Here is a 14,658-nt window from a genome sequence, read left to right on the forward strand (position 1 = left end):
ATGCTCTCAAGGGCAATATGTGCTTTTACACCACTTAAAATTTACCCTGTGGCCTTACTGATAACTTCCTCTCATAAAAAAAGCATCATTTTCCTGTCTCCCCATGCTGGAGTTGGGCTCCTCAAACTCATTTCCTCTCTGCTGTGCTGGGTTTTGCTGCACTGGTGGGGGCTGTGTCTATATAAAGTTCTCAGAGCACATATACAAGGTAATATACTAGGAAAAAGCATATTGCTAAATTGTAATCACAACCACAAGCAGTGGGAAAAAAAGACTGGATAGGAACCTTGGGTTTGTGCTGTCAGGGACACTGATGAGGATGTTCAATCAGGCAGATGGATGCTGGGTTTGCTAAAGGGGTCCTTAAGTTTGTGCCAGGGAGAAGGAAGGAACCTGCTGATGTTGGAGATATTTGTCCTTCCTGCTTTTTCTGGCAGCATCCTGGCTCAGGTTCTTCCCAGGTTTGCAGACCAGGCTTAGAGATGCAGCTTTTGAAAGTTCAGCCCCCACAAAGGATCCAGCCTGTTGCATCCTCATCTCGTGCCATTCCTCTTCCCAAAATTTTCTTTCAAACCTTGGTTTCTCCAGCCCTCATTGCCCCTCCCAAATAGGGGTCTGTGTGTCATGGCAGTGATTGCTGTTAGTGCTTTTCCCCCATCCCAGCTCCCTGGGAATGGGAATTGTGATGGTCCCAAGGCAGCTCAAACACAGCAAAAGGCTCTCACACCTCCCCAGGAGTCACTGCTGCATGCAGGGGACATTCAGGCTGTGTGCAAATAGATCCAGATGGCAGAAGGCAGCAGACACAGAATCAGGTTTTCAATTTTCATTTTCAAATTAAAGGATCCAAGGCTTTTCAGTGGATGGGTCCTGTTCATGTGAGTGACACAGGGTTAACACTGAAGAGCACTGGGGTCAAAAAGAGTTGGGAAGCTCTAGATAACACTGGCTTTACCTGAACACCATCCATTTCCAGTCCTTTTCCTGCAGCACCAAGATGACACCAGCCATGAGCTCTACAGGGTTCCAAAAGTGATGCAACCAGGTTTCATAGAAGTAACAAAATCCAAGAGAAAAGCCCTGAAACAAGACAGAGAAACAAGCAACAAGCTGGGCATGGGTCAGGAAGTGGCTGGTGGAGATTAGGAGATGTTTTCCAGGATCCTGTTGCCTCATTTCTGCTATGGTTGAGCCATGGGCATATTTCTTCATTGTATTTGGTGCTTCCCTGTGTCCAAAACAGAGGAACATCCCTGGATGGAGGCTGCTCTGGTCTGGGGAGAACTCACTGGAGCCATGAGAAGGAAATCAGAAACATGTTCCTTCTCAGGACACTCAGCTGGTCCCATCACAAGAAGCACAACCCAGTGAATGTAAAATTTGCAGCTTTCCCCCCACCCTGCCCCAGCTTCTAGCTTCAGAACAACCAGGTTTTTAGTGAGGCTGAAGTGATGCTTTTTACCTGAATGCCTTAGTGCCATCTCCTGGGTAGAAGGGGAAATTCTCATTTTGGAGGTGGAACTGAAGTCCCTTGGCTGTTCAGCCATTAGAATCCCAATGGCATCAGGATCCCACACCCTGCCTGGTCCTGCTGAGCTGCTAAAGAATTGTCTTCCCTGGGATTCATAATGGAGATGTCTGTTCAGGGAAAAGGATGCTCTGGGTTCATCCCTCATCTTCATCATGAATTTGGAAGTAGCATTTTCCATCTTTAATTTTGTCTTTTCTATTTCCCAGCATGGAAGCACTGACTGAGCTCTAAATTTACTTCATGAGTCCTTTATGGAAAAATTAATTCAAAATTATCATGGGTTAATCCACTTATGACTTTCCCTACTTTGAATCTTTCTAGAACTCTCCACAAATTATCCCATTGTACATCAGAGGTGCAAAACATCCTTATTGAATGGCTAAATGAATTTCACAGCGCTGAAAGGCTAAAACACGTCTGTGGTCATTCTGGCCACCACTACAGAGCACCCACTTCACCAAGGAATGACTGAACCCTCTGATGTGTTTGATGCTGCCTGCACCTTGCATGGGAACAGGCAGAAATCCCACAGCAGCTCCCTTGGAGGAGCCTGCTTGGGAAGAACTGGTGACTTGTGTTGTAACACAGGCACAAATTTCCAGAGGTGTTTTTTACAAATGTAATTAGAGGATTAATTTAGCCCAGCAGAACAGAACACTGTGGTTTCATGATGTGACATTTATAAAAGAGAAACACCTGCAGCAAATGCTTGGTCACCTCCACTGCTCTGAAAACAGCAGTGCCCATGAATGTCACCTCATCTTTGAAGGCTGCAAGGACATTCAAGGGCTGATCCTCAGCCCCATCACTGAGCAATCACCTTTTCCTCCTGTTTTGGACAAAACTCTTCCCATGGCTGCCACCCAACTCACAAATGTGCAATAAATCATTCAGCAAATGCTTCATGGTAGCAGAGAAGGAGTTAATGATGCAAATCCACACCTGCTGCAGCCAGGTCAGCCCTGCCCTTGGCTCAGCCAGCAACCTGAGCAGAAATTATAAGCAAATTTGCCAATCAACACATTTTACAAAACTGATTTTGGTCAGGGGATGGTGGTCAAACAACTCTTTTTGAGTGGTAGATGACGGAGTCCAAAAGAAATGGAGAGAAACAGAGAGAAGTGTGAAAGGTTTATTGTGATGGCTTGGCAATCCAGAACAAAAGCAAGTGCCAGCCACTCCTCCCATTTTCCCTCAAATCAGGTCTTTTGCTTCCCAACCACACTCAGCTGGCCTCATGTCTGTTCCACACTCTTTCTGTGCTGTTTCTGTGGCAGCTCAGGTGCTGTCAGTGCTCAGGAACAGTCTGCTGGGCTTGAATTTGGGACACAGCCTTCATGGAAGTTCATAAACCATTGAAAGTTCTTCACTGCCTTTATTTGAGCTTGCTTAGACAAAGAGGGTTTCTTTGCTTTGGTTAAAAGCCACATGAATCATCAATAGAAAGTGAAATGTACTGCTGGATGGGATGACTCCATTCATGGTGTACAGATCCATCTGATGCTGCTGCAAGATAAAAGGGAGTTTACAGCTAGAAATGGCTCCATGATGATGACAAGTCCTCTGCATGCACCTGTGCCCAGCTCAGAGGTGGGTTCCAAGTGCTTTGCCTCAGATCTCCTCCTCCTGGCAGGAACCACCCCACTCCTGCTCTCAGGAGCCAGGGAATGGCCTGGAGCTGTGTCAGGGGAGGTTTGTGTGGGATATCAGGAAAAGGTTCTGCCCCCAGAGGGTGGCTGGGCACTGAGCAGGCTCCCCAGGGCAGTGGTCACAGCACCAGCCTGGCAGAGCTCAGGGGGTGTCTGGACAATGCTCTGGGGCACAGGGGGTGACTCCTGGGGATGGGGCTGTGCAGGGCCAGCAGCTGGACTGGATGATCCTTGGGCGTTCCTTCCAACTCAGCTTGTTCTGTGATTCTGTGGTCAGCTTGAAAGCTGCTTGGTGGATTTGCCTCCATCAAATATAAACCTGGTAAAACTTTTAGAACTTTCCCCTGATACTACTTTGTTTTTGTTTTAAATTACCAGCAACATAATCTATAATATGTTTTGATTTTGCCCATATTTTTCAGTTCTCCTTCCATGAGTCGAAAACAAAATGTTTTGACTGAGGCTCATGCTGACCCACATACTTTACTTTCCTCTTCATCTCCTTGGTCACTGGACCTTGAAAAAAATTGGTTTTTTGGCTGGCCTGTGCCTTTCCTTTACCTTGCAGGTCATTCTCAGACACATCTCAGCAGTTCTGGGATCAAGTGGCCTTTGTAGACCTGAGCACTGTTGCTCTCCCTGTGAGCAGTGGTGATCTCCAGCCAGGCCTATCCCCCTTAGGAGGAGCCACTCTTACATGGAATTAATGCTATATATATATATAGGCTTAATTCCATGTATATATAAGCCTATATTAAGCCTCTTTTTAAAAGAGCAATTGTTAAATGGAAACATGCTGCAATATTTGCAAATTCAGTTCTCATCCTTCCATGGAAACATCCAGCTGTGTGTTACCCAGCAGGAAAATGATATGCCAGAGAAATATGAAAAATAAGTAGATTTTATTTCTCTATGGGATGGATATCAAGGGAGAACATTCTCATGGGTGATGCTTGATGGCTCCTGGGGGAGTTGCTGATAATGAGTCAATTAATTAAACAGGTCAGCAGGGCAAACAGTCCCATCAGGAAGCTCCTGCTCTAATCACCATGTGAGGGTATTCCAGGCTGGGAGCTGCTCCTTCCTCTGCCAGCTGCTCCTGCTTTCCATCACTGCTCCCACTGTGAGATCTCACTGGATTGATCCAAGAAATGTGTGTGTGAAAGACATAAATAATGACAAAAACTGAAAACAAGCACTTCAGCATTTTATTTCAAATTGCCCTGCCTCAAAAGCAGATACAGGCTGTGATTGATGTGACACCTTGGCAATCACCTGCACCTTCTTCAATTCAGCTGTGCCAAAAGCCTGCCTCACCTGGAGAGCCAGACCAGCTGCACTGCCCTGCAGGTGACACAGGAGCTCCCAAAGTCCCATTGCATCTCTCACTGTGCTGGTGGTGGGTTCACACACCCTGAAAACTGCATCCAAAGGCTCTTGGGTTCCATGGAAAATTTTCCACTTGTCTCAAGAGGATCAGGCTTTGTAAAACAATAAATTAGGAAAAAAATTAGAAGTAAATTTAATAAAAATTAGAGAGAGGAGACCTCTGATGTGACTCTTTGCAGTCCCACAGCTGGAAGTGCTCACTTTCCCCATTGCCTGCCCTGCACTGTTTCTGGCAGTGGTCACAGCCTCCTGCAATAAAATCAACAAACCCAATCTTGCTGCTACAAATACCAGCCTGGAGGCTTTAATTCTGCCTTAGGCTGGCTTTGCAAGGTGCTGGGGCTGAGTTAGGCTTGTTCACATGGTGCTGCTGCCCAGACTGGTGCCGAGTGCCAGGTGTGACAGGGTAGTAAAGATGGCACAATAACAGAATCCCCCAAAATTGGGGCACTGGCTCAAAACAGAGCCCAAAACCTTTGCACACCCCACTGAGGCTTTTGGAGGAGTGTGAATCTTGAGAGGTGGGGAAAATTGCATCAAGACTAGCAAAGAAATCAAGAAGGGGTGCAAAGCAGAAGAGCTGAGCAGCAGCTGATGTGCTTGGGGAATCAGGTGCCCTCTGAGCCTGTCCACTGCTGCCTTGGAACCCAGCCAGTGCACATACAAGAGGTGGTTGGTACCCACTGTTGCTTTGTACCAGTTCCCTGTTTGCCTAATACAAAATAAATGGGCTTTTAAAACTCCAAATGGAGCTGTGCAGGCCAGATGGAGAAATGCCAGCTCTGATTCTTTGGTTTTTCATACAATTCTTTCTGATCCCAATACTGTGGTTGCAGGAAGAACATCCAAGCAACATTTCTGCAGTTCTTGGAGAAGTCTAATATCTGACTCCAGTGCTCTCTGGAGGTCACCCTGGTAAGACAGGGAGAGCATTGGTGCTGTGGCTCTGTGGGATGGAGAGCTTGGAGCTGCCCCAGAGCAGGGAAGGAGTGCAGGGTGTGGGAACTGTCCCATCCTGGCCAGGAGTGAGGTGTCAGGTGAGTGCAAGGTTGGGAAGTTCTGTGGTTTCAGGAGCAAGCTGCTCAAGGTTAAAAGAAGTGTGGGAATAGTCTGAACTGAGTCAGGCCTTTTCCTTTCACTGGCACATTTCTAGCTTTTGAAGAAGAAGATTGAAAACCAGAGGAACTGGAGAAAAGACAATACTTGGACTTTTAGAAAATTCTAACTCTTTTTCAATTCATTTTGGACCTAATTTGATTATCCACCTTTTTCAGGGCAGAATCAGCTGTGCCTTTAATCAACATAATCCTAACCAAGCTAGCAGGGGGTGTTTGCTGAAACCCACCTGAGTTTTCAAATAGTTTTGTGGCCAAAACATTTTTTCACCCTGAATGAAAACTGCATTGAAGGGGAGCCACTCTTCCCCCAAAATTTCACCTCTGGGAATGAAGGGAAAAGTTCCTGAGTGTGAGCCCCAAACTCTCAGGCCTGCAGCTGGTAGGGAAAGACAGGTGGATGGATTTGGGATGCTGCTGGGGATGGGACTCGCACGACAGCACAGAAATCTGGGAGGCTGGAGATGAAACTCTCCATGAGTCACTCAGCTCTGCAATGCAGGTGCTTTCCTGCCACTCTTCCCTCACTGTTTTGACCACTCTTCTGGGGATGACCAATGTCTGAGTCACCCCTCATAAAGCTGCTCCTGGATTCACATTTTCCACGGTGGCTGCACATCCTGTAATAGATGTTTTCCTATTCAAACACTGCTTGTTGGGGTGTTTTCTCCTCAGAGAAGGCAGCAACCCAATCCTTCATTTGTTGATCACTCAAAACTTTGACCGATATGTATAATAAATAATCTTGTCTGGGGGATAGCACTGGAAGCTGGATTTTGGGGGGTTGGTTTGTTTTGTGTTGGGTTTTTATTATCTTTATTTATTGTATTGTTTCCACATTATACCAGCCTATGGAGAATGGGTTTGAAAGGAATCCTGAAGGCTCTTCTGTGATGCTAAATCAGAGGGCCAGGGAAATCAGCTGAAGCTCTGGAACAGGGTGGTCCAAGTAACTGAATCTGTGCTTGGCCCATGACTCAGCAAGACAAAGCTGCTGTGGAGGATTAGTGACAATTGGTGTGGATGAAAGCCAGATCTGTGGCCAGAGTTTGGGTTTGAGCATTTTTCTGTTTTGCACCGTGTGGATGTGCCTGTGTGTGTGTGTGTACCTGTGTGTGTCCCAGCCTGATCTCAGGCACAGCTCTGGGGCTGCAGGAAGAGCAGCTCGTGCACCCCACATGCCAGAAACCCAACATCCCAACTCCTCAGCAATGCCCTGTGCACCATGCCAGACCTCCTGCAGCCTGTCACCATCAGCCATTCTTCTGTCACAAATCACTCATTAATTCAAGCTTATATCTCCTTGCTTAACACCCAGCCCAGCTGCTGGCAGAGCTCTGCTTTGGGAATCCAGGTTTTAATAGTTGGCACCTTCTGGCTGCACACCTTACTCTGTACAGCACCTCTTACTGTGAGCCAACCTCTGCCCACCTCAGGATACTCTCCAGACATTTATTCAGAGATTTATTTAATGTTGTTTATTGTTTAACAACAACAAACACCCATCTCCTCCAGCCTGCACCGTGGAGTTTTTCTGGCAGCAGAGAGCTGAGAAATGATGAGCACATGTGTGACACAGCATGGCATGGAGCACATTGAACTGCTGCATTCCCAAATGGGAACTGGTGAGGTCCATTAATGCCAGGAGCACCCCAGCAGTGCCTGCCTGCCCTTCACCCCCAGCCCAGCAGGAATTGCCTTGCCAGGCTTGGCCACGCAGCACAGCCTGCTGTGACAAGGAGCAGCACTTCTGTGGGCAGGAAAGCTCAGAGCTTCAACCAGGGAACACAAAGCTCCACTGGCAGCTGTGGGAAGGGTGAAAGCTTGACAAGAAACTCTCACAGATATGTGTGCTTAGCAGAAAGATTTTTGAATGTAGAGTCTGATGAAGGAATAGAGATGGAAGCAAGTTTTGATAGAGAAGAAAAGAATTGCTGAGCCAGTCTCACTGGATAACCAAGGAGGCACAGGGTGTGTTAGTTACAAGGGGTTTTTATGGCTTAGAGCAAAGGATAAACCCACCCCAAACAAGAAGATGTTTTTACCAAGCAGAAAGAGAGCACAGGCAAACAAGGCAGCAAATGTTGCAAGTAGAAAAAAGGTCCCACAATTTTCCACTGCAAGAAAACTGAAAAACAACTTCTAGCTTAAACTGTAATATACTAACTTTCAGTGACTGGAGAACAGTGACATAAATATGGTAATTACAGTAGTTATGATAGGCTAGAGATAAAAGTTAAGGTATAGATTGGTTTTTCTAGATTGGCATTAAGATGCTCAGCAAAGCAAAGTCTATAATGCAATGTAACCTAAACTCAGGGTCTCCAGGGCTGCCTGCAGCTGGAGCTGACAGCTGTAGGCACAGGCTCTGTCACCCACAGCCCTGCACTGCTGTAACCTCTTGGATGGAATAAACTGCATTTTAGAGAGCAGCCTGGAGTCCTGCATCCCTCATTTCAGCTCTTACAGGCAACTTGTGGAGTTTTTTGCTTTTAGTGTGGTTTTCTTTTTGGTTGTAAATGACACTTAAATTATTTTTACTTTTAACTCAATAACTAACTACTCATGGCCCTCAGTGTGGGCTTTTTTATTTAATTACACAATACTACTTAACCAGGGTTCCAGCAGCAGCTCATGGAATCTGCATTTTCCCTCCCATTCCCAGGATTACAGCACCTGGATGCTCAGAAGCCTCTTAGGGGTCCCTGGGCAGTTACCAAGCACTTTCTTCAGTCAGTCCATTTATTAGTTTTTTTTATTTATATTAGATGTTTATTAGTTTTTTATTTATATTATATTTTTACAAATGGTGAGTTTCATAGTACTTTAACAAACTAAAAATGGAGCTTTATCTCTCTCTCTCTCTCTCTAAGGCTTTTTAAGGATAAATTGTCTAATTAAGAAATGACACTTAAATTGGTTTTACTTTTAACTCAGTGATGAACTACTCATGGCCCCCAATGTGGGTTTTTTTATTTAATTACACAGTACTACTTAACCAGGGTTCCAACAGCAACTCATGAAATCTGCATTTTCCCTCCTATTCCTTGTCCTGTTCATGATCTTTTCCTTTTCCTTTTCCTTTTCCTTTTCCTTTTCCTTTTCCTTTTCCTTTTCCTTTTCCTTTTCCTTTTCCTTTTCCTTTTCCAGCTCAGCCAGGGCTGACTCCTGGTGCTGGGATCTGGTGGTGAGGGCCATGTCTGGGAGATGACATTGGGATAGTTGTGGAAAAGCATTTGAAAAGTTAACTCTGTCCATTTGTTCACCAAAACCAAGTTTCTAGCTGCTATCAGATTAAAAAAACATGAAAACATTTGTTTCTCAGTTTAGAAATATTAATTTTTTCATGTTTTCTATTTCTCAGTGTTCTTGCCAACTTGGAAAAGTTACCAATGGGGCCCTATTTAAAGGACAAAGGATGGTGAACAACAGAAAACTAAACATTTAAAAAGCAAACAGGCTTTTTTTTGCCTAAACACAGAGCTGGAAGGGTAAATTTAAAACCCAAGCACTGAGTTGAGAGAGGCTCTGTTTAATGTGTCAGAGTGTGAAATGAAAAATACAGACTGCCTCTTGCCACAGCTTTTTTATTCCACATTTATCCCTGCCAGGGATGAGGGTGAATCACAGGAGGAGGAACAGCCAAGGGTGACACTGCCACTCTAACCTACAAATGGAGAATTTCTGAAGTATTAAGGGGCCAAAGCTCTGGCTGTAGGACAGTGGGCCAGGCCAACAAAACTGAAAAAGGAGCAATACTGATACTTCCACTAATAGCTAATAGCATTTTTGAGTGCAGGGTGAGAGGAGAAACCCTTCTCAAAAGCTTGAAAAGATTGATTACATTGTCCTTTGTCTTTGGTCCCCCATTCAGGCATTGAGTGCTAGCAGTATTCCTGATGATAATGGAAAATTTTGTTCCCTGCTGTGGGGAGAAAAATAGCACTGAAAGCCAAACTCACCTGGCAGACACCTGGAATATGGAACTTTTTATTAAGCACTGCAGTTTTTTTTTTCTTTGTTAATTAATCTATTTCACAGTCTCAGGTAATCACTTTGCAACTTCTCAGCAGTCTGACTTTCAAAGGAGCTTTATGCTCTTTCAGTTTCTATACCCCAAAGAGCATGGGAATGACAGAAACCTCTTGGTAAATGCTGCTGTCTTGCACTTCCCTTTCCTAGAAGGCAGTCACATTAAAAACATTCTTTGTTCTAAATGTAATTCTCCTACATGGAGAATTGCTGCTGCTTTAATCCTAGACTCAAAGCCACTCCAGACATTTTCTATTTTGATGGAAGGCTCTCCTGGGCCCCTTGGGGCTGTGCTTTGGGTCAGCTCTGCTGCTCATTCCCCACCTCTGAGGACACATTTCTGCCTCTGCAGTGAGATATTTTCATTATTTTATGTTACACCATGAGCCAGTGTGGAGGTGCTGCCAGCTGTCTCCATCTGAGGAGTCTAGAAAATGTTCAAATACAGACATTTTCCTCCTTTGAGAAGATATTAGCCCTTTACTTTTGTTCTTATAGTTTTGGCCTTACAGAAAAGCAATTTCACCAGAAGTTCACCTGAGATTAATGTATCTTTATAAAATATTCCCACCCTTACTTTGGAGATGGTTGTTTTTCACTGTTCACAATTTGTTTTCCACCAGAGCTAAAAGTATTTTTTTGATTTAGTGGCATTTTTCATTTTCTATCAAAATCCTTACGCTAAATCAAGTTTATGAAGACTGCAAATAAGTTTTCCTATCTCTAATAACAAGCATGAAAAGCTGGATTTCAGACTCATCCCACCCATGGCAATGCTTTCTGTATCCTGCTGTCTCAGTGGTATGGGATATTTTGTGTTTTGGGGAAGCACAAAACAATAAGAAGACTGAAGATTCATTTTGTTTTTAAAACCAACACCATTGTTCACCTCTTCTAGACACTCCATACCTAAGTCCCCTCCCAAGACACTGCACAGGGGAGGCTCTGTAACAGTTTATTTTATTTTATTTTATCTTTCTTTATTGGCTCTCTCCAGGGTTTGTGGGGTTTTTTTGGGTTTATTTATTTATTTATTTATTTTTGGCCAGGCTCTCTGCAGTTTTTTAGAGCAGTTTGTTTAAAACATGGATTTATGGATTTACCATTCAAGTGGTGGCACAGATCAATTACTGCAGCAGCTCCTACATTAACAGAATTGCAGATATTGGCCTGGCAATCCACAGGAGCACGATGCCCACAGATGAAACCCTGCTTCTTTTTAAAATGACAGCATTTCTGTCACAGGGAGCTGGGGAATAGGGTCAATACATAAATCAGCACGTTGGGAAAAGGAAATGGAGTTGCAAGGTTCTGCTCTGTGAGTTTCAATTCTGTGACTCATGCAATTCACAAGCAAAGGTCAAAAATGTTATTGGGCTTCTCCTTGTTGGAATACAGGGGCTGCCAAACTCTACTGATTGCTGTGTCTCTTAAAAAAAAAGAAAATAAAAGGAGACATTTAACATGCAAGATTCTCCTTCTAATGCATTTTAATTAAAAACTTAATTGGTTTGAGCTAAGTATTTCTGAACTCTGGTAAAGTAAATGAATATTTAAAGCTCCCTTGGGGCCATCCTGACAAGCACAAGCCAGAAAAACAGGATTTCCTTTTACCAAAAAAATAAAGGCTTCTAACAGAGCACCATGCAGCACCAACAGGCAAAAGTCTGAACTGAGCAGTGGTGAGAAATCTGATTTCCATGGAGGTCTTTTCTCTTGCCAGAAATTCTTTTGTCTTCTGTCCCCCAACAACAGTTTTTATATTTTGTTTGGGGTTTTTTTTGGGGGTGGATGGGGTTCTATGTGATATTTTTTGTTCTGTTTAATGGAGTAGCACTTCCTAAGCAGTGAGCTCACTGGAAAGCACTAAAATTGCTCTAATTAGAGCAATTTTTGGCACACCCTGGGTGTTCATTAAAGAAGGGACAGGATACAGTGCTCTCCATCAATGCTCTGTGAAACATGAACTATATATTAAAAAAAAAAAAGTAAAAAACCAAATTATCAGAGAAAAAACATCTTCACGTGCATCTTCATCTTCTGCAATAATCTGCATAAAATCTGATGAATTTACATAAAATCTGATCCATCAAGGGACCTGTTGCTAGAATGATGCCTTTTTTTTTTCCCAGACTTGCGGTTGCCCCAACCCTGGAAGTGTCCCAGGCCAGGTTGGATGGGGCTTGGAGCAACCTGGGACAGTGGAAGGTGTCCCTGCCTTCGCCCATCACCTTGGCTGCAGGAAGGTGTTTATCCCCCAAGCTGCAGGAAGGTATTTATTTATCCCCCAAGCTGCAGGAAGGTGTTTATCTCTCCCAGTTACTGGAGCAGAGAATGTGAAATGTTTCAAATTCAGTGCTCGGAGCCTCCCTGGGCTGTGCCCATCACTGAGAGCATCAGAAACTGGCAGCCCCTGGTTGTGCTGCTTGGGAAGTCTTTGCTGTCTGTGGTGGTGGTTTCAGATCAGGTTGTTTTCCTCATTTTATTCCTGGAACAATGTGGATTCAGCCTCCAGAGCCAAAGGACTCTGCTTCAGCCCCAGTTTTAATAGATAAGCACCAATTTTTGACTGTGAATTTCTGTAGATTCCAGCCACTTCCAGCTCATTGCCCAAAGGCTCCTGGGGATCCTCTGCCAGCTGTGATTTCTTTGGGCTGCCTCTCCTGCTTTTGGAAGGGGAGCACTGCACAGCCTGAGTGGCCAAGAGCAGAGAGCAAAGCTTTGCTGCAGGGCTGCTCACAGGCAGCCCCAGACGTGTCAGTGCCTCCCCAGGAGAGCCTGCAGGTCACTCTGACCTTCCTCTGCTTTTGTGGGTGTCCCTGCCTTGGGAAATGTCAGCTTTGTGGCTATGGATGGTGTCAGATCTAAAGGGGGTGAGTGGCAACTTCATCACAAAGGTGAGAAAAATACAGTTTTGCAAAGAGAAGAAAATACATGAAAGCAACTTATAATCTGCTCTTGTTTTTTCCTGGCTCCTTTTCTATATTCAGATTTTACTTTTTACCTTGGTTAAAACTGATTCAGTCAGGCTGCTAACATAAATAGCCTGGACACCAATTCTTTGAATCCAACCTATATTTATCTGGCACAAGTGTCAGTGTCAAATAAACCAACATAGCCTGGCTTGTACAAAGCCAGACATGAAAAACAGAACAACCAAAAATGAGTTTTGTTATTACAGAGCAGGCAGTGGAAAGCAGACAGATTGTTATTGGGAGAGGAGGAGTTTGGTGGTCCTGAGGAATCAGTCTGACACAGTTGTCAACAGAAATACATTTTTGGGTTTTGTTCCTAAGCTGTTGGCTGGGGACAGCACCTGCTGCACCATTTTATGTGAATTCCTGGGAAAGAATTACTGAGCTGGGAGAATAGGGGGAAAGAGGCAGAAAAAGCAAACATGAGAGAAAGCAATGAGATGATGCAGAGATCTGCTGGGTGGGCATGGCTGTCTGACAGGGCCATGGGCACACACTCTCACCTCCCTCCCCAGTTTCTGTTGCCCTCATCAATGATGAAGATTTTCATTCCCTTCCCCACTTTCTTTATATCTGTTCCTGGAAAAGATGCAGAGCTTCTGATGGATTTTTGTCCTGCCCCTGAAGAGCTGTGTAATCCAGCTCAAAGAAGTTCATCATCCTAGCAGACAGGCTGTATTTTCCTCTATTCAGCCTCTCCTGTATCATAACCCAGAGATGAATTTCCCTCTCTCCTGCTCTTTCTGAGACCCAGCAGGTGCAGTTCTGGGGTGGCAGAGGGCACAGCTGGGCACAGCTGGGCATCCCCAGCAGAGGTGCCAGCATGAACACGTGCCCTTATCAACCCACCAACATGTGCAGTGATTCCTGCTGCCCCCCAAACCATTCCAATTTTTCATCTGCCTTATCCTGCCTTATCCAGCCTTGCATTTATATTCTATCCCTTCTCTTGCTAGAGAGAAGGGATAGAATATATACATACATATATATATATATATATATATATATATAAATAATATCTATTATATATAAGATATACTCATATATATAATATATATATTTTATATTATATACCTATATATAATATAGATAGATCTATTATATATATTATACATAATATATATTATAGCTATATATGATATATTATATACAATACATATTATATTGTATATACATGTTATATTTTAGATATAGTATATATAGATATATATCTCTATATAATATAGATATAATATTATATATATAATATATTACAACATCTATTATATATAAGGTATACCCATATATATAATATATATATTATATATATTATACATAATATATCTAGATATATATAATATATATCTAGATATAATATATATAATCGATATATATAATATAAAATATCTAGAAAATATAATATTTATTATATTTTATACATTATATTTTATTTAAATATATATATATCCCCAGATTTAATGACCAAGCAATATTCCCACATCCTGCCAAGAGAAAAATCCTTGGAGAATAACACCTGATTTCCAACACATGTTTCTTTAATCTCCCTGGAGCTTCCTTATCTCCAGAGCAAAGCAGCGTTTCCAGAGAGTGATTTCCCATCGCAGAGGAGCTGCACGCTCCTCCTCCTGCTGCTCCAGGCACATCCTCATTTCCACAAACTCCTCCACAGGCATTCAGGTCAGGTGTGTGCTCTGAGCACAACCGCGGGCAATTATCCCACCATTCCTGCTGGAACAGGGAGCCTTTGGCTGCTCTGATCAGCTTTCCACCCATGGAGCTGTGAGGTGTTTTGCAGCTTTAGTTAAGCTTAAAAAGACAAGCAGTGAGATGGTTTTTACATGCAAGTGCACGTTGCTTAACTTAGTAAAAGTATAGAGGCAAGGGATGTTTTGTTATACAGCTCTAAAGAATTTTGTAACTCTAATTATGATTTTATATGTACAATTTTTGATAGGTTAAGTAATGGG

This window comes from Agelaius phoeniceus, chromosome 4, assembly GCF_051311805.1.
Source record: "Agelaius phoeniceus isolate bAgePho1 chromosome 4, bAgePho1.hap1, whole genome shotgun sequence".
NCBI classification, from domain to species: domain Eukaryota; kingdom Metazoa; phylum Chordata; class Aves; order Passeriformes; family Icteridae; genus Agelaius; species Agelaius phoeniceus.